We start from the raw sequence: 20,413 nt of genomic DNA, 5'->3' as shown, positions 1-20,413 counted from the left end.
TGGGTTATACTTGTATAGCGCTTTCTACCTTTTTGTTAAGGAACTCAAAGCGCTTTGACACTATTTCCACACACATACATTCACACACTGATGGGGGGAGCTGCCATGCAAGGCGCTAACCAGGACCCATCAGGAGCAAGGGTGAAGTGTCTTGCTCAAGGACACAACAGACGTGACTACGATGGTAGAAGGTGGGGATTGAACCAGGAACCCTCAGGTTGCTGGCACAGCCACTCTCCCAACTGCGCCACACCGTCCCCTTGCTTCGGGACGGCGTGCTTGCTTCGACATTTTGTGGGTGTGGCACCGGCCGAGATGTTGACATGCAGAGTTTCAAGTAGGGCTGGGCGATATATCAATATACCGTATTTTCCGCACTATAAGGCGCACTGGATTATAAGGCGCACCTTCAATGAATGGCCTATTTTAAAACTTTGTTCATATATAAGGCGCACCGCATTATAAGGCGCATAGAATAGACGCTACATTAGAGGCTGGGGTTACGTTATGCATCCATTAGATGGAGCTGCGCTAAAAGGAATGTCAACAAAACAAATAGTGATTGTACTGACACTTCTACTTGCTGCTCTCTGTTCAACAACCCACTGTTCGAGTTTGTCCTCCAACTGTAGCCATCTCGCTTTGTTCCCTCGGAAACTCTGTTTCGTCTTCTTTACTTGGCGCAGGTCATCATGTTGCTTCCTCCACTTCCGCACCATTGATTCGTTAATGTTAAATTCTCTCGCTGCTGCTCTATTCCCGTGTTCTACTGCGTGACTGATCGCCTTGAGTTTAAACTCTGCGTCGTAAGCGTGTCTCTTAATAGGAGCCATTTTTGGGTCTTTACATAAAGTTTAGGTCTCGCAACTACAAGACTTCATTTTCCCCCGTAGAAGAAGAACTTCTTGTTCTACGGTAAGCAGCCGCCGACTTCATTTTCCCCCGTAGAAGAAGAAGTTTTTCTTCTACGGTAAGCAGCCGCCAACTTCATTTTCCCTCGTAGAAGAAGAAGCGCTTCTTCTTCTACGGTAAGCAGCCGTAGAAGGGGGAAAATGAAGTCGGCGTAGTTACCGTAGTTGCGAGACCTGTTGTGGCTCAATAATGGTCCATATATAAGGCGCACCGGATTATAAGGCGCACTGTAAGCTTTTGAGGAAATTGGAGGTTTTTAGGTGCGCCTTATAGTGTGGTACTCGATATATCGCGGGTTTGTCTCTGCGATATGGAAAATGACTATATCGTGATATTCGAGTATACTTTCTCACGCAGTTGCTTTTAGCTGCAGGCATTACACTACAGGCTTTTTTCACTTTTTCTTGTCTCTCCTTCTCGCAGACAGCAAGCGCACCTTCTTACATACGTCACATACGTATACGCCCTCTCGGAGCAGGTAGCAGCATAACGTTAGCTGTGATGCGAGTCGTAACACGAGAGAAAGAAGGTGCAAATCTCATAACGAATGGTAAATGGTAAATGGGTTGTACTTGTATAGCGCTTTTCTACCTTTTTAAGGAACTCAAAGCGCTTTGACACTATTTTCCACATTCACACATTCACACACTGATGGCGGGAGCTGCCATGCATGGCGCTAACCAGGCGCATCAGGAGCAAGGGTGAAGTGTCTTGCTCAAGGACACAACGGACGTGACTAGGATGGTAGAAGGTGGGTATTGAACCAGTAACCCTCAGATTGCTTGCACGACCACTCTCCCAACTTCGCCACGCCGTCCCCAAATGAAGGAAGAATTAATTCCCAAGAAAAACAGCACTGGGTCCATCGTCTGCCGGTGGTTTGGCTTCAAGTGGGAATATGTCGAACAGACAACCGTAATTTGTCAAGTGTGGGGCAAAAGCTTTGCTACAAAAAGTAGCATTACTCCTAATATGTAGCATCATTTGAAAAGTCACCCGCTAGAGAATGAAGAGTGCTTACTCCGCATGTCAACATCTCCGTTCGGTGCCACACCCACAAAATGCCGAGGCAACCATTTCCAGATCAACACCGTATGAAAAAAATAGTGAACAACAGAAGGAGATTACATCCGCAGTAACCTACCACATAGCGATTTGATTTCCTATTATGCAGCTCATTTTTGACACTTATTGAAATATCTTGTGTGACATCATGCACAAAAGTGCACTTTATTTGTTTTAAACTATTGTAGTGGCGTTCTGTACAAAAAGTGCACTTTAATTTAGTGTTGTTTTGATATGTCATCTTAGTGACATCATGCACAAAAGTGCACTCATAGCTTGTTTTAAAATGTCTCTGACAATCTTGCACTTTCTGTTTTGAAATGACATGAATGTTTGTGCCACTGCTTAAAGGCCTACTGAAACCCACTACTACTGACCACGCAGTCTGATAGTTTATATATCAATGATGAAATCTTAACATTGCAACACATGCCAATACGGCCGGGTTAACTTATAAAGTGCAATTTTAAATTTCCCGCCACACTTCCGGTTGAAAACGTCTAGATATGATGACGTATGCGCGTGACGTAAACGGTTGATACGGTAGTATTGGTACCCCATTGAATACAATACAAAAAAGCTCTGTTTTCATTTCAAAATTCCACAGTATTCTGGACATCTGTGTTGGTGAATCTTTTGCAATTTGTTTAATGAACAATGGAGACTGCAAAGAAGAAAGTTGTAGGTGGGATCGGTGTATTAGCGGCGGACTACAGCAACACAGCCAGGAGGACAGAGATGGATAGCAGACGCGCTAGCCGCCAAACTCACCTTAACTTCCTCCGTCTCGCCGACCGCATCTGTGATCGGGAGAAGTCCTTCGTCGCACCGTCGATCGCTGGAACGCAGGTGAGCACGGGTGTTGATGAGCAGATGAGGGCTGGCTGGCGTAGGTGGATAGCTAATGTTTCTAGCATAGCTCTGTGAGGTCCGGTTGCTAAGTTAGCTTCAATGGCGTCGTTAGCAACAGCATTGTTAACCTTCGCCAGGCTGGAAAGCATTAACCGTGTATTTACATGTCCATGGTTTAATAGTATTGTTGATCTTCTGTCTATCCTTCCAGTCAGGGATTTATTTATTTTGTTTCTATATGCAGTTAAGCACGATGCTATCACGTTAGCTCCGTAGCTAAAGTGTTTCGTCGATGTATTGTCGTGGAGATAAAAGTCACTGTGAATGTCCATTTCGCGTTCTCGACTCTCATTTTCAAGAGGATATAGTATCCGAGGTGGTTTAAAATACAAATTCGTGATCCACAATAGAAAAAGGAGAGAGTGTGGAATCCAATGAGCCAGCATGTACCTAAGTTACGGTCGGAGCGAAAAAAGATATGTCTTGCACTGCATTCTAGTCCTTCACTCTAACATTGCTCATCCACAAATCTTTCATCCACGCTCAAATTAATGGGGTAATTGTCGCTTTCTCGGTCCGAATCTCTCTAGCTGCATTGAAAACAATAGGAAAATGTGAGGAGCCTTTCAACTGACTACGTCACGCTACTTCCGGTAGGGGCAAGGCTTTTTTTTTTTATCAGATACCAAAAGTTGCGATCTTTATCGTCGTTGTTCTCTACTAAATCCTTTCAGCAAAAATATGGCAATATCGCGAAATGATCAAGTATGACACATAGAATGGATCTGCTATCCCTGTTTAAATAAAAAAAATTCACTTCAGTAGGCCTTTAATAACTGTTTAATAAATACAGTTTGTGATTGACATAGTTGTGATTTCCCTCTCTGCATGAAAGTTTAAAATGAGCATATATTAATGCAGTATGAACAAGAATGTTTTAATGTAGACACATAGAATCATCATACTGGTGTGATTATATGCATCAAGTGTTCATTCAAGGCTAAGGCAAAATATCGCAATATATATCGTGTATCGTGACATGGCCTAAAAATATCGAGATATTAAAAAAAGGCCATATCGCCCAGCCCTAGTTTCAAGCACTCTTCATTCTCTAGCGGGTGACTTTTCAAATTATGCTACAAATTAGGAGTAATACTACTTTTTGTAGCAACGCTTTTGCCGCATACTTGACATATTACGGTTGTCTGTTCAACATATTTCCGCTTGAACCCAAACCACCGCCAGACGATGGACCCCGTGCTGTTTTTCTTGGGAATTAATTATTCTTCCTTCATTTGTTAACAGATTGGCACCTTCTTTCTCTCGTATTACCACTCGCACCGCACCGCTAGCACCACCTGCCACTGCTGACTTTACCCATGCCGGTACCTCTCCTCTCCGCGAGGGCGTATGACGTTGCACGCGCGACAGTATGTGACGTATGTAAGAAGGTGCGCTTGTTTTACTGTATGTCTCTGTGAGAAGGAGAGACAAGAAAGAGTGAGAAACACCTGTAGTGTAATGCCCGCAGCTAAAAGCAACTGCGTGAGAACGTATACTCGAATATCACGATATAGTCATTTTCTATATCGCACAGAGACAAACCCGCGATATATCGAGTATATTCAATATATCGCCCAGCCCTGGTATTAACACACCACCTTGTGACGGCATGCTGTGGTATTAGCCGTAAACTAGCTATGACAGGAAGTAAGCTAGCGTCTTGTGTCAGCAGCTGAATGGCGTTTGAGTTTGTAATGCACAATACAATACGATAGAACACAAATCTGTACTGACTGAAAACATGAACAATCATATTACAGTATCTGTAAAGTATTAGTCCACTTTTTATGTGTTGTTTGTAAACAACTAGCTTGACAGTGTATGTAATTGTAATAACAATCATGGTGTGCTGCATGTGTCATGATCAATATTATAGTGACTTACTCGATGGACGTTTGTTTTTGTTATTTTCCGGTTTATTTTGGGTAAACACGCCATTTATGTCAGTATAACTTGGTTCTAAGTTCCACATTTACACCGTCAAGTCACGCCGACCTCACTCTCTTGGCTTCCGTCTGCTCCAACGTCTCACCCTCCGTTTGTGTTTGCTTCTATAAGCAGAACTTCATCCTCTGTATATTCAGGTTCTAAAAAAGAAGGTTGTGAATCCTCATTTGTCCAAAAATAGTAGTTAGCGTTGTCCGTTACCAAGTCTGCCATGATTAAAACACACACATGCGGTTGTGTACAGAAGTAGAACACACATTTGTTGCCAGAAGTCGAAAGTGTGCTGCTATGGAAACAGTCGTAAATGCGCCTCGGAAAGAACTTTAGGTATTGCTTAAAATTACCAAAACACGTTAAATATTGTACATTATACAGTGTTTCCTCTCGATTGCCAAGATACCTGTGGGGGCGGGGTTAGGGGCGTGCTTACCATGACATCACATAATTTGCATAATCTGCTATGATCAAAAAATGTATAACTACACTTTAAAAAATCTGTTGTTATTCATTGTTGTTAACATATACGTTCATATCGCTTTGCCATATTTTAGATTGTTGCTGCTTATTGAACAATGTTCTTTGAAACATTTCCATAGTGTCTACAGATTTTTAATGACTTTTTAAAAATTAAAAACGACTTCAAACAAATCTTGCATCTTTTTTGGTATTCTTATAAATGCACTTAAATGTAGAATATATGTATAATATACAGTATTTATATTATTCACATGTGAATAATGCTGTATAGTATTTATTGTCTATTGTGAGCGAACTGTGGTGCTGAATTTCCCCCAGGGATCAATAAAGTACTTTCTATTCTATTCTATTCTATTCTATTCTATAAATGTACTCGTGTTTAGAGACTAGTTCGATCCCTCTATGTTGCTGACGAAAGAGGCAAGCTGCAGCGAGCATGACGTCACACCTGGGGTGGTATAGCTCGGTTGGTAGAGCTGCCGTGCCAGCAACTTCAGGGTTGCAGGTTCGATCCCCGCCTCCGCCATCCTAGTCACTGCCGTTGTGTCCTTGGGCAAGACACTTTACCCACCTGCTCCCAGTGCCACCCACACTGGTTTAAAAATGTAACTTAGATATTGTGTTTCACAATGTAAAGCGCTTTGAGTCACTTGAGAAAAGTGCTATATAAATATAATTCACTTCATTTCACCTGCTTCACGCTGCTGCTCCAGTTGGACTTTCTGTCCTTAAAAGCCGCCACTGTCCTCTTAACATTTGTAGATTGCTGTTTGCGGATATATCTGGGATATATTAAAGTTACGTCCACATCGTAGACATGCTGACAATTGACGTGCATATTGTTTACATCCAGTTTTGGCAACGCTGTTTTCGGTAAACACACCGTCCGTGCCTGAAAGCGGACTATTGGAGAATGAGGAAATGTTGTTGTGTGGCCAGGGAAGCACGGAGACAAAAGTGTTTGCACGGGAGATGAAACCTGTTGGACCTGTGCTGTTAATCATAAAATTGGCAATAAAAGTTAAAAATAACGACAGACTTTGTGACTTTTTCTGGGGGATACAATACATTATATTATTTTAACTTGTTTTCACACAAAAAACAAACAAACTTATTTTCAAGGTATGGTTTCAATGAAAAAGCCGTGCCGGTGAGCCATATACAATTACATTAAGGCAGTGGTTCTTAACCTGGGTTCGATCGAACCCTAGGGGTTTGGTGAGTCGGCCTCAGGGGTTTGGCGGAGCCTCCGCCGCGGAGGTCAAGACACACCCGACTAATCGTGTAAATACAAACTTCTCCCTATCTGCGTATTATGGATACCCCCAGACAATGTTCCCTCTAATTTCCCATATGCGTGAGCAAACGCAAAAACTCCATGAGCATTCAGTGGAGCACATGTGAGCGACGTCAGACGTGCCAATGCACTGTGGCCACACCAGCAGCACACCTGTCCCAAACTTGACTAAATAACAAGTTAAATGTTTTATTATTATAATCAAATGACAGCAGTCATGTCCATGAGATTATTTTCTAATAACAGTGTTTTGGCCCACTTACAATGACAATAACAAAAAAAATATTGTTTTTCATGAGCTGTGGACTAGTCTTGTATGTCTGGGTGGGGGTCCTGCTTTGGAAATAATTTGCACTCCTTTCAGATGTTGCATTTAGTTCCCATTAAAATATTCACATTAGTTATTGCTAAGAAAGCCCTGGAATTTTTTATACCATTTGTTACAACATACCTTTGCGAGCAATTAGAGATGTTCGATAATATCGGCAGTCCGATATTATCGGCCGATAAATGCTTTAAAATGTAATATCGGAAATTATCGGTATTGGTTTCAAAATTATCCGTATCAGTTTCAAAAAGTAAAATGTATGACTTTTTAAAACACCACCGTGTACACTGACGTAGGGAGAAGTACAGAGCGGCAATAAACCTTAAAGGCCTACTGAAATGAATTTTTTTTATTTAAACGGGGATAGCAGATCTATTCTATGTGTCATACTTGATCATTTCGCGATATTGCCATATTTTTGCTGAAAGGATTTAGTATAGAACAACGACGATAAAGATTGCAACTTTTGGTATCTGATAAAAAAAAGGCTTGCACCTACCGGAAGTAGCGTGACGTAGTCAGTTGAACATATACGCAAAGTTCCCTATTGTTTACAATGATGGCCGCATGAAGTGAGAGAGATTCGGACCGAGAAAGCGACAATTTCCCCATTAATTTGAGCGAGGATGAAAGATTTGTGGATGAGTAAAGTGCAAGTGAAGGACTAGTGGGGAGTTGAAGCTATTCAGATAGGGAAGATGCTGTGAGAGCCGGGGGTGACCTGATATTCAGCTGGGAATGACTACAACAGTAAATAAACACAAGACATATATATACTCTATTAGCCACAACACAACCAGGCTTATATTTAATATGCCACAAATTAATCCTGCATAAAAACACCTGCGTGTTTGTTATGCTAGCTCCTAGCTCCTCTGCTAGCTCCTAGCTCCATAGAACACGCCAATACAATTCAAACACCTGATCAACACACACAATCACTCAGCCCAAAAGACCGTTTACCTAACCCAAGGTTCATAAAGCTTATATATTTTTAAAAAGTTACGTACGTGACGCGCACATACGGTCAAGTTATCGAATGTTTAGCAGCCAAGGCTGCATACTCACGGTACCTGATATTCAGCTGGGAATGACTACAACAGTAAATAAACACAAGACATATATATACTCTATTAGCCACAACACAACCAGGCTTATATTTAATATGCCACAAATTAATCCTGCATAATAACACCTGCGTGTTTGTTATGCTAGCTCCTAGCTCCTCTGCTAGCTCCTAGCTCCATAGAACACGCCAATACAATTCAAACACCCGATCAACACACACAATCACTCAGCCCAAAAGACCGTTCACCTAACCCAAGGTTCATAAAGCTTATATATTTTTAAAAAGTTACGTACGTGACGCGCACTTACGGTACGGTACGTGTTATGCTAGCTCCTAGCTCCTCTGCTAGCTCCTAGCTCCATAGAACACGCCAATACAATTCAAACACATGATCAACACACACAATCACTCAGCCCAAAAGACCGTTCACCTAACCCAAGGTTCATAAAGCTTATATATTTTAAAAAAGTTACGTACATACGCAAAAAAAAGCCAAAGCTGCATACTCACAGTAGCACGTCTGCGTCTTTGTCATCCAAATCAAAGTAATCCTGGTAAGAGTCTGTGTTGTCCCAGTTCTCTACAGGCGTCTGTGTATCCAAATCAAAAGTCCTCCTGGTTAGAGTCTCTGTTATCCGAGTTCTTCCATCTTGACTGCATCTTTCGGGAATGTAAACAAAGAAGCGCCGGCTGTGTACTGTTGTGGCTGACTACGTTCGAAAAATACGTCCATTTCGCACCGACAACTTTCTTCTTTGCTTGCTTGGCTTCCTTCTCCATAATGCAATGAACATGATTGAAACAGATTCACGAACACAGATGTCCAGAATACTGTGGAATTATGAAATGAAAACAGAGCTTTTTCATATTGGCTTCAATGTGGAAGGCATACCCGTGTTCGTCGGGCTACGTCACGCGCATACGTCATCCTCAGAGGCGTTTCGAACCGGAAGTTTAGCGGCAAATTTAAAATGTCACTTTATAAGTTAACCCGGCCGTATTGGCATGTGTTATAATGTTAAGATTTCATCATTGATATATAAACTATCAGACTGCGTGGTCGGTAGTAGTGGGTTTCAGTAGGCCTTTAAAGGCACTGTCTTTGCGTGCCGGCTCAGTCACATAATATCTACGGCTTTTCACACTCACAAGTGAATGCTTCATACTTGGTCAACAGCCATACAGGTCACACTGAGGGTAGCCGTATAAACAACTTTAACATTGTTACAAATATGCGCCACACTTTGAACCCACACCAAACAAGAATGACAAACACATTTCGGGAGAACATCCGCACCGTAACACAACATAAACACAACAGAACAAATACCCAGAACCCCTTGCAGCACTAACTCTTCTGGGACACTACAATATACACCCCCGCTACCCCCTAAACCCCACCCCCCAACCCCGCCCACCTCAACTTCCTCATGCTCTCTCAGGGAGAGCATGTCCCAAATTCCAAGCTGCTGTTTTGAGGCATGTTGAAAAAAATAATGCACTTTGTGACTTCAATAATAAATATGGCAGTGCCATGTTGGCATTTTTTTTTTCTTTCCATAATTTGAGTTGATTTATTTTGGAAAACCTTGTTACACTGTCTAATGCATCCAGCAGAGCATCACAACAAAATTAGGCATAATAATGTGTTAATTCCGCGACTGTATATATCGGTATCGCTAATTACGAGTTGGACAATATCTGAATATCGGAAATCGTCAAAAAAGTCATTATCGGACATCTACGAGCAATCCTTTTCGAGGATGCTGCACATAAAAACGAAGAAAAGGAACAGACTTTGCTGTGAAAATGACATAAGAGTGGCACTTGCCAGGGTGAAGCCACACATATCTGAACTGGTCTCTCAAATGCAACAGCAGAAGTCACACTGGTTTGCAGGTGTGTAATTTGTTGTGAGTTCATGCACTGTGTTGGTTTTGTTCTTTGAACAAGGTGATGTTCATACACGGTTCATTTTGTGCACCAGTAAAAAAAACATATAACTTTGTCTTGAATTTAAAAAAAAAGTATTTTATTTTTCACTAAGGAAGGGTTTGGTGAATGCGCATATGAAACTGGTGGCGTTCGGTACCTCCAACAAGGTTAAGAAACACTGTATTAAGGGGAAACCCTGCACTACATATTGTAAAATACCGTCCGACCGGAACCCTCTAACAACTAAAGTTCCTTGGGTGAATAATTTAAACTCACTACACAGGTATGTTTTAGCGCTTCAATAGACTTAGACTTAGACTTCCTTTTTATTGTCATTCAAATTTGAACTTTACAGTACAGATAAGAAAGAAATTTTGTTGCATTAGCTCATGGTAGTGCAGGATAAAAAAGCAATAAGGTGCAGATATAAATAAATAAATAAATAGGTTACTGTACAGATAAATATATTGCACTTTTTCATATGCATCCACGTTTATGGATGTATGTTATATTGTCTTTTTTGTTCCAGCGAGTTAATCCATTTTGGGGGGAGTTGAGGGGATAATTATGATGCGTTCAAGAGTCTTACGGTCTGAGGGAAGAAGCTGTTACAGAACCTGGGGGTTCTGCTTCGGAGGCTGCGGAACCTCTTTCTACAGTCCAGCATTGAAAACAATCCTTGGTGGGGGTGGGAGGAGTCTTTGCAGATTTTCTGAGCACTGGTCAGGCAGCGGCTTTTTGCGATCTCCTGGATAGGAGGAAGAGGAGTCCTGATAATCTTTTCCACCGTCCTCACCACTCTCTGGAGAGACTTCCAGTCTGAGGCATTGCGGGGTCCAGTCCAGACAGAGATGCTGTTGGTTAGCAGGCTCTCTATAGTGCCTCTGTGGAATGTGGTGGGAATGGGGGGAGGGAGCTGTGCTCTTTTCATCCGACGCAAAAAGTGCATGCACTGCTGAGCTCTTTTTACAAGAGCCCGGTGTGTAGGGACCAGGTTATATTGTGAGTTATCTGCACCCCCAGGAACTTGGTGCTGCTTACCATCTCCACCGCTGTGCCGTTGATGAAGAGTGGAGTGTGGCTGGACTGGTGCTTCCTGAAGTCAACGATGATCTCTTGTCGACGTTCAGGACCAGGTTGTTGGTTCTGCACCAGTCAACCAGATGTTTCACCTCCTCCCTGTAGTCCATGTCGTTGTTGTCACGGATGAGGCCCACTACTGTTGTGTCGTTGACATACTTCACAATGTGGTTAGTAGTGGACCTGGCGCAGCAGTTATGGGTCATCAACGTGAACAGCAGCGGACTCAGGACGCAGCCCTGGGGGGAGCCGGTGCTCAGGGAGATGGCACTGGAGGTGTTGTTGCCCGCTCTCACAGACTGGGGTCTGTCTGTGAGGAAGTCAAGCAGCCAGTTGCAAAGGGGGGTACTGAAACCAAAGGGGGCCAGTTTGCTCACCAAGTGCTGCGGGATGATGGTGTTGAATGCTGAGCTGAAGTCCAGGAACAACATCCGCACGTGTGTGTCCTTTCCTTCCAGATGTTCTAAGCTCAGGTGGAGTGCAGAGGAGATGGCGTCCTCTGTGGAGCGGTTAGGGCGATAAGGAAACTGGTATGGGTCGAATGTGGGGGGATGTCTGGAGACGATATATTCCTTTACCAGCCTCTCGAAGCACTTCATTATGATGGGGGTGAGTGCAACGGGGCGATAATCATTGAGGGAGGAGATTGTGGGTTTTTTAGGCACTGGAATTATTGTGGCCGTCTTAAAACATGATGGTACCACAGCCTGGGTCAGCGAGATGTTGAAGATGTCTGTGAGAACCCCAGCCAGCTGGTCTGCACATCCCTTAAGCACCTTGCCCGGAATGTCATCAGGTCCCGCTGCTTTCCGGTGGGTTCACTCTCCTCAGGGTTTTCCGGACATCCGCTGTGTCCAGGTTGAGCGGCTGCTCATCAGGGCAAAACAGTCTTTAAATTATTTAAATATCGTATCGGTTGACATCGGAATCGGTAATTAAGAGTTGGACAATATCGGAATATCGGATATCAGCAAAAAAGCCATTATCGAACATCTGTAGTTTTTGCAGTATTCCTGTGTCCAAGGAATTATTATTTCCTGAGTTTGTAAACATGAACCAAAAAAAAAATATTTTGACAAAGCAGAAACTACCATCATTTAAATATTTTGTTTTTTGCTAGAGATGGCCGATATTATCGGCCGATAAATGCTTTAAAATGTAATATCGGAAATCATCAGTATCGGTTTCAAGAAGTAAAATTAATGACTTTTTAAAACGCCGCTGTATGGAGCGGTACATATCCGGTAAAACACGGACGTAGGGCATACTTGCCAACCCTCCCGATTTTCCCGGGAGACTCCCGAATTTCAGTGCCCCTCCCGAAAATCTCCCAGGGCAACCATTCTCCCGATTTCCACCCGGACAACAATATTGGGGGCAGTGCCTTGCACTGCCTTTAGCGTCCTCTACATCCTGTCGTCACGTCCGCTTTTCCTCCATACAAATAGCGTGCCGGCCCAGTCACATAATATATGCGGCTTTTACACACACATAACTGAATGCAAGGCATACTTGATCAACAGCCATACAGGTCACACTGAGGGTGGCGTATAAACAACTTTAACACTGTTACAAATATGCGCCACACTGTGAACCCACACCAAACAAGAATGACAAACACATTTCGGGAGAACATCCGCACCGTAACACAACATAAACACAACAGAACAAATACCCAGAACCCCTTGCAGCACTAACTCTTCCGGGACACTACAGTATACACCCCCCCCACCCCCCGCTACCACCAAACCCCCCCAGCCCCCCATCTCCCGAATTCGGAGGTCTCAAGGTTGGCAAGTATGCTCTAGTATACTCTGGACTGAAGCTGTGTGCCTTCATTGTTTTTGTAGATGTTGTTTTGAGGCATGTTTAAAAAAATAAATAAATAATGCACTTTGTGAACGTCAAAGTATAGTATTTCCCATAGTTGTAATGGGTATCAGGATTATCTCAGGGAGAGCATGTCCCAAATTCCAAGCTGTTTTGAGGCATGTTAAAAAAAAAAAATGCACTTTGTGACTTCAATAGTAAATATGGCAGTGCCATGTTGGCACTTTTTTCCATAACTGGAGTTGAAGTTGTTCTCTTGTTTTGGAAAACCTTGTTTTTGACTGATTAAAACTTGTATTAGTAGTTTGCACAGTACAGTACATATTCCGTACAATTGACCACTAAATGGTAACACCCAAATAAGTTTTTCAACTTGTTTAAAGGCCTACTGAAACCCACTACTACCGACCACGCAGTCTGATAGTTTATATATCAATGATGAAATCTTAACATTATAACACATGCCAATACGGCCGGGTTAACTTATAAAGTGACATTTTAAATTTGCCGCTAAACTTCCGGTTCGAAACGCCTCTGAGGATGACGTATGCGCGTGACGTAGACCGGCGAACACGGGTATGCCTTCCACATTGAAGCCAATACGAAAAAGCTCTGTTTTCATTTCATAATTCCACAGTATTCTGGACATCTGTGTTCGTGAATCTGTTGCAATCATGTTCATTGCATTATGGAGAAGGAAGCTGAGCAAGCAAAGAAGAAAGTTGTCGGTGCGAAATGGACGTATTTTTCGAACGTAGTCAGCAACAACAGTACACAGCCGGCGCTTCTTTGTTTACATTCCCGAAAGATGCAGTCAAGATGGAAGAACTCGGATAACAGAGACTCTAACCAGGAGGACTTTTGACTTCGATACACAGACGCCTGTAGAGAACTGGGACAACACAGACTCTTACCAGGATTACTTTGATTTGGATGACAAAGACGCAGACGTGCTACTGTGAGTATGCAGCTTTGGCTTCTAAACATTTGATCGCTTGACCGTATGTGCGCAACTTTTTTCTGCGTATGTACGTAACTTTTTTTTAAATATATAAGCTTTATGAACCTTGGGTTAGGTGAACGGTCTTTTGGGCTGAGTGATTGTGTGTGTTGATCAGGTGTTTGAATTGTATTGGTGTGTTCTATGGAGCTAGGAGCTAGCATAGGAGCTAGGAGCTAGCATAACAATCACGCAGGTGTTTTTATGCAGGATTAATTTGTGGCATATTAAATATAAGCCTGGTTGTGTTGTGGCTAATAGAGTATATATATGTCTTGTGTTTATTTACTGTTTTAGTCATTCCCAGCTGAATATCAGGTACCGTGAGTATGCAGCCTTGGCTGCTAAACATTTGATAGCTTGACCGTATGTGCGCGTCACGTACGTAACTTTTTAAAAATATATAAGCTTTATGAACCTTGGGTTAGGTGAACGGTCTTTTGGGCTGAGTGATTGTGTGTGTTGATCAGGTGTTTGAATTGTATTGGCGTGTTCTATGGAGCTAGGAGCTAGCAGAGGAGCTAGGAGCTAGCGTAACAAACACGCAGGTGTTTTTATGCAGGATTAATTTGTGGCATATTAAATATAAGCCTGGTTGTGTTGTGGCTAATAGAGTATATATATGTCTTGTGTTTATTTACTGTTGTAGTCATTCCCAGCTGAATATCAGGTACCGTGAGTATGCAGCCTTGGCTGCTAAACATTTGATAGCTTGACCGTATGTGTGTGTCACGTACGTAACTTTTTAAAAATATATAAGCTTTATGAACCTTGGGTTAGGTGAACGGTCTTTTGGGCTGAGTGATTGTGTGTGTTGATCAGGTGTTTGAATTGTATTGGCATGTTCTATGGAGCTAGGAGCTAGCAGAGGAGCTAGGAGCTAGCGTAACAAACACGCAGGTGTTTTTATGCAGGATTAATTTGTGGCATATTAAATATAAGCCTGGTTGTGTTGTGGCTAATAGAGTATATATATGTCTTGTGTTTATTTACTGTTGTAGTCATTCCCAGCTGAATATCAGGTCACCCCCGGCTCTCACAGCATCTTCCCTATCTGAATAGCTTCAACTCCCCACTAGTCCTTCACTTGCACTTTACTCATCCACAAATCTTTCATCCTCGCTCAAATTAATGGGGAAATTGTCGCTTTCTCGGTCCGAATCTCTCTCACTTCATGCGGCCATCATTGTAAACAATAGGGAACTTTGCGTATATGTTCAACTGACTACGTCACGCTACTTCCGGTAGGGGCAAGCCTTTTTTTTAATCAGATACCAAAAGTTGCAATCTTTATTGTCGTTGTTCTATACTAAATCCTTTCAGCAAAAATATGGCAATATCGCGAAACGATCAAGTATGACACATAGAATAGATCTGCTATCCCCGTTTAAATAAAACAAATTCATTTCAGTAGGCCTTTAAGTCGGGGTCCACGTTAATCAATTCATGGTAAAGTTACATTGTTTAATGCATCCAGCGGAGCATCACAACAAAATTAGGCATAATAATGTGTTAATTCCACGACTGTATAATCGGTATCGGTTGATATCGGAATCGGTAATTAAGAGTTGGACAATATCGGAATATAGGATATCAGCAAAAAAGCCATTATCGAACATCTCTAGTTTTTGCAGTATTCCTGTGCCTAAGGAATTATTATTTCCTGAGTTTGTAAACATGAACCAAAAAAATTTATATTTTGACAAAATGAAAATATCGACCTTATTACTCTAGTGTCGGTCATATAGTGATACTACCCTTACAAGCGACACCACCAATTTATGGATCGATCCGCTCTCTTACATGTTGTGTACTGACAGAAAAAATGCTGACTCAGCAACAGTTGTTTTATAATCCTCTCTCGAGACTCTTATTAATCTATAGGAGGGTTGCATATGACGTCACATCCGTTTTTCTTCTTCGCGGCTTAACTGTCAAGCATCTTGAGCGTAGCATTAAAACAAGTGAGAGTGAGTGTAGAGTTTGAGCAAAACATTTTATATTGTTGTTCTGTCCAGTCGTTCACATAGAGAGATAGGAAAGAGCTTTAATAAGTCCCAAAAGAAGTGGTTCATAAAGAAAATAAAGTCAGGGGAAAAACAAAAGTGTGTCAAAAGAAATGGCTCTTAAAAATATTCACTTTCATCATCTTGTGGAATACAATCGGACCATGCTCGCATCTGCAGCAATCACTTTGTAAAATGTTTTATCATTTGTTTGAGAAACTTTCTGTGATGCAATCGAGTTTATTCTCTACCATTTAGTAGCGTTTGATAGCAGAACTGAACGTAAACAAAGCAGTCAGTATCTGGTGTGACCGCCATTCTCCTTGGCATAGAGTTGATCAGGTTGTTGATTGTGGCCTCTTGAATGTTGGTCCACTTCTCTTCAACGGCTGTGCCAAGTTGCTGGATATTGTCAGGAAGTGGAACACGCTGTCGCATACGCCGATCCACAGCATCCCAAACATGCTCAATGGGTGACATGTTGGGTGAGAAGGCTGTCCATGCAAGAACTGGGATGTTTTCAGCTTCTGGGAATTGTGTACAGATCCTTGCAACATGGGGCCGTACATTGTCATGCTGCAACATGAGGGGATGTCTCGGGTCAAAGGTACAACAATGGGCCTCAGAAACTCGTCACGGTATCTCTGTGCATTCAAAATGCCATCAATGAAATGCACTTGCGTTAGTTGTCCATAACCACAGTTATTAATAACGGGATGATATAATAACGGCGTTAGTAACGAGTAATCTAATTAATTACTTTTAGGTCCGTTAGCAATAGCTTGATGTAACATGGCATGCTACTTTTAATGTGGTTTTATGTCGACAATAAGACAGAGTCTTAAGTGCAACAATTTCAATGCAGGAAATATGTTTTTACTCGTTAAAGCAACAAGCAGCACTGCACTAAAATGAACTTGATATCAAACAGGAAGAGGTACTATCACACTGTGACAAAGCAGACAACAACATACGCACAGGGAATATTGAACAACAAATCAATGATTGAAGTGACAAACTTGCCATCCAAACAATACCCCGTTTGTTGACAAAAAGATATGACAGCTATCGAAGCACATTCAATCTCTTTATTAAGCATGGGTAACACAATCCTGTGAAAAGATTCAAATGAGCTAGCGACAAAGTGCGCTGCTAACTGCTAAAGCTAAAAAAACAAAGCTTTGTTGAAACCCTCGATGACGTCACACGCCACTAGGTGACAGGCCCCAGCTTTTAAAAGCACAGACTCCCCACACTGTGCTCTTATATTAAATATCTCTCAAATGCATATGCCAGATATTTAGATATTTCAGGTTTTTAATTTTTTTAATGAAAGAGTAATTCCCTTAATAATTCAATTACTTTTTTGGTAAAGTCACTATAATTGATTACTTTTTTAAAGTAATTTTCAGAACACTACCCATAACATGCGCCTGGCCATACTATAACCTCACCCCTCAATTCTCAACGTTGACATCAGCAAACCGGTCTCCCACACAACGCCACACACACTGACATCTGCCCTAACAGTGAAAACCAGGATTCCTCCGTGAAGAGAACACCTCTCCAATGTGCCAGACGCGATCGAATGTGAGCATTTGCCCACTCAAGTCGGTTACGACCACAAACTGTATTCGGGTCGAGATACTGATGAGGACGACGAGCATGCAGATGAGCTTCCCTGACACGGGTTCTCAGTTTGCAAACCAATTGTTGCAGCAGCTGTCCGGGTGGCTGGTCCCAGACGATCATGGAGGTGCACCTGCTGGATGTGGAGGTCCTGGGCTGGTGTGGTTACATGTGGTCTGCGGTTATGAGGCTGGTTGGATGTACTGCCATATTCTCTGAAACGTCTTTGGAGTCCGCTTATGGTAGAGAAATGAACATTCAATTCACGGGCAACATCTCTAGTGGACATTCCTGCAGTCAGCATGCCGACTGCACGCCCCCTCAAAACTTGGGACATCTGTGGCATTGTGCTGTGTGATAAAACTGCACATTTTAGAGTGGCCTTTTATTGTGGGCAGCCTCAGCACAGCTGTGCAATAATCAATGTTTAATCAGCATCTTGATATGCCACACCTGTGAGATGAGATGGATTATCTTGGCAAAGAAGAAATGCTTACTAACTAAGGCTGAAACGACTAGTCGACGTCATCGGTTACGTAAATACGTCGACGCCGTTTTTGTGCGTCGGCGCGTCGCATATTTACGTCACACTACCGTCATGGCGGAGCGCAAAGCAGACGGTGCGAGCGAGGGGAAAAAAAGCACGCCAAAAGTCGTCAAAAGTGTGGGAGTATTTCAATAAACGGCCTAATAATGTTGTTGTATGCACACTGTGTCGAGCGGAAATGGCCTATCATAGCAGCACAACGGCTATGAACGAACATTTGAAAAGAAAACACCCGACAGCGTTCTTGCTATCACCATTAACTAGTCAATCGTCCGCGTGAGTATACGTTGTCATCATTACACAAAAACATGAATGTGTCATTTGTATCTGCGTTGTAAATTCATAAACTAAAGCACCGTTTCGCTCTGAGAGGCGCGTTTGGCGTGCCTGTTCAGTGTTTACAAAGACGCGCTCCTCTTTAACGCTAACGTTAATTAGTTGTGCAAATACCTTTTACAACATTAACAGTTACATATACTATGTACAAATTAACAATTAACTTTCACTTTAATCATATTATCATCATCATCATCGGTCTTACCTCTCAGTTCCAGCCACATCGACCCCTTCTGAGCGCCTATTTTCAGATGCTGGGAATATTGTAAACAAGAAAAGAACCAGCCTCACCCCAGAGCATGTAGACATGCTAACCTTTCTTCATTACAACTGTTAGTCACTCACTGGATTGAGTAGAATTGGTTATTGTGTACTGCGTTGGACTGGATGTTTATTTTGCACATTTTAAAAGCAATACTTAATGTTTACAGTGCTCCAGAATATTTAGATTGGCACTTTTTTGTGCTGGATGTTTATCTTTATTTTTGCACATTTTAAAGCAAAATAAGCAATACTTTTACTTTTGTTGAAATGTTTACACTGTTGTTACAGAATATTTCGTTTTGCACTTTTTTGTATTGGATGTTTATCTTTATTTTTGCACATTTTAGCAAATAAGCAATACTTTTACTTTTGTTGAAATGTTTACACTGTTACAGAATATTTCGTTTTGCACTTTTTTGTATTGGATGTTTATCTTTATTTTTGCACATTTTAAAGCAAAATAAGCAATAATTTTACTTTTGAAATGCTTATACTATTGCAGAATATTAAGATTTGCACTGAATGTTTACTTTTATATTTGCACATTAAAAAGCAAATAAGCTACTTTTAATTTTGTTAAATGTTAAAAGTTTTAAATGTTTACATTGTTACAGAATATTTTGTCATGTTGTTGTCAATGTTGACTGAGTGGCCATACTTTTTTTTTTTTGTAAATAAAAGCCATGCCTTTTGAAAAAACTGGCCTACATTTATTTTTTCATCTTCATTTTAAATAAAAATATAATCAGTAAAAGGAAAAATAATCTATAGCTTAATCGGGGAAAAAAAATAAAATTCATCTATGGATTAACCGATTAATCGAAAAAAATAATCTATAGATTAATCGATAGAAAAATAATCGTTAGCTTATTCCTCTCAAATATTGTTCACAAAGCTGTGTTAGTGACACTAACACAGCTTTGTGAACAATATTTGAGAGGAATAGGGCTTGTGTGTCAAAAGTTTTATCTTTGAGTTCAACTCATGAGAAATGGGAGCAAAACAGTGTTATGTTTATATATTCTCTTTCAGAGTATATACTTACAACATGCAGGGTTTCCCGCAGCGCTTTGTTGTTAAGGCCGCCTTAACAACAAAGAGCCACCGCCTAAACTAAAGTCTTAACAAGCTGCTGTGGGGTGAGCAGATAGGTGTTTAGCAGGTAAGCATAAGGCAGCGGACTCTCCCCAAATTATAATAAACACCTCCCAGTCCCCTACAACTCAACTACTAGTAACATCACTATGAGCCCGTTGATGTTCTAGAAACATAAGCGGCAGCTCAGCTTGCTCGCAGTCCTTGAGGTGAAGGCTAATTAGCTTTTAGCGTAATGTTAGCTCACCGTGCAGTGTGTGTGCATGCGTGTGTGTGTCTGTCTGAGAGAAAGACAATCATTATTGACCTACAGTTAACAAGTAAGTTATTTCACTTTACCTTTTTCTGTGTTGATTGAGCTGTGTTGAAGCAGCAAAAAACGACATTATGTTAAAATAAGAGTTTCCTGAAGCTGTCTCTGATAGTTGATATAATAATGTAACTGCATCGTAAAGCCTACATGAACTCCATGGTGTTCAGGGATGAATAGTCTCTACTATTGCTATTGTACTATTTTTTCAGCTATAGTTACATTAATCATTAGTAATATAGCAGCCTAGTTTTGAATGGCAGGGTCCCTGCTATCATGTTTATAACAATATAACATTTACATAATAAAAATCAACTACAGGCTTCCCAAATGCTGTAATAAATTAAGCATGATGAGTTGAGCATATGTCA

At 41.5% G+C, this 20,413-nt stretch overlaps 1 protein-coding gene across 1 annotated transcript in view; it reads left to right on the top strand.

The window, feature by feature from the left end:
* LOC133662317 (CTD nuclear envelope phosphatase 1A) overlaps positions 1 to 20,413 on the top strand; it is a 75,715-nt gene that overhangs the window by 1,470 nt on the left and 53,832 nt on the right. The window lies entirely within an intron of this gene.

This window comes from Entelurus aequoreus, linkage group LG12, assembly GCF_033978785.1.
Source record: "Entelurus aequoreus isolate RoL-2023_Sb linkage group LG12, RoL_Eaeq_v1.1, whole genome shotgun sequence".
Taxonomy (NCBI): domain Eukaryota; kingdom Metazoa; phylum Chordata; class Actinopteri; order Syngnathiformes; family Syngnathidae; genus Entelurus; species Entelurus aequoreus.
Note: the sequence above shows the minus strand (reverse complement) of the source record. Positions and strands in the feature narration are given on the sequence as shown.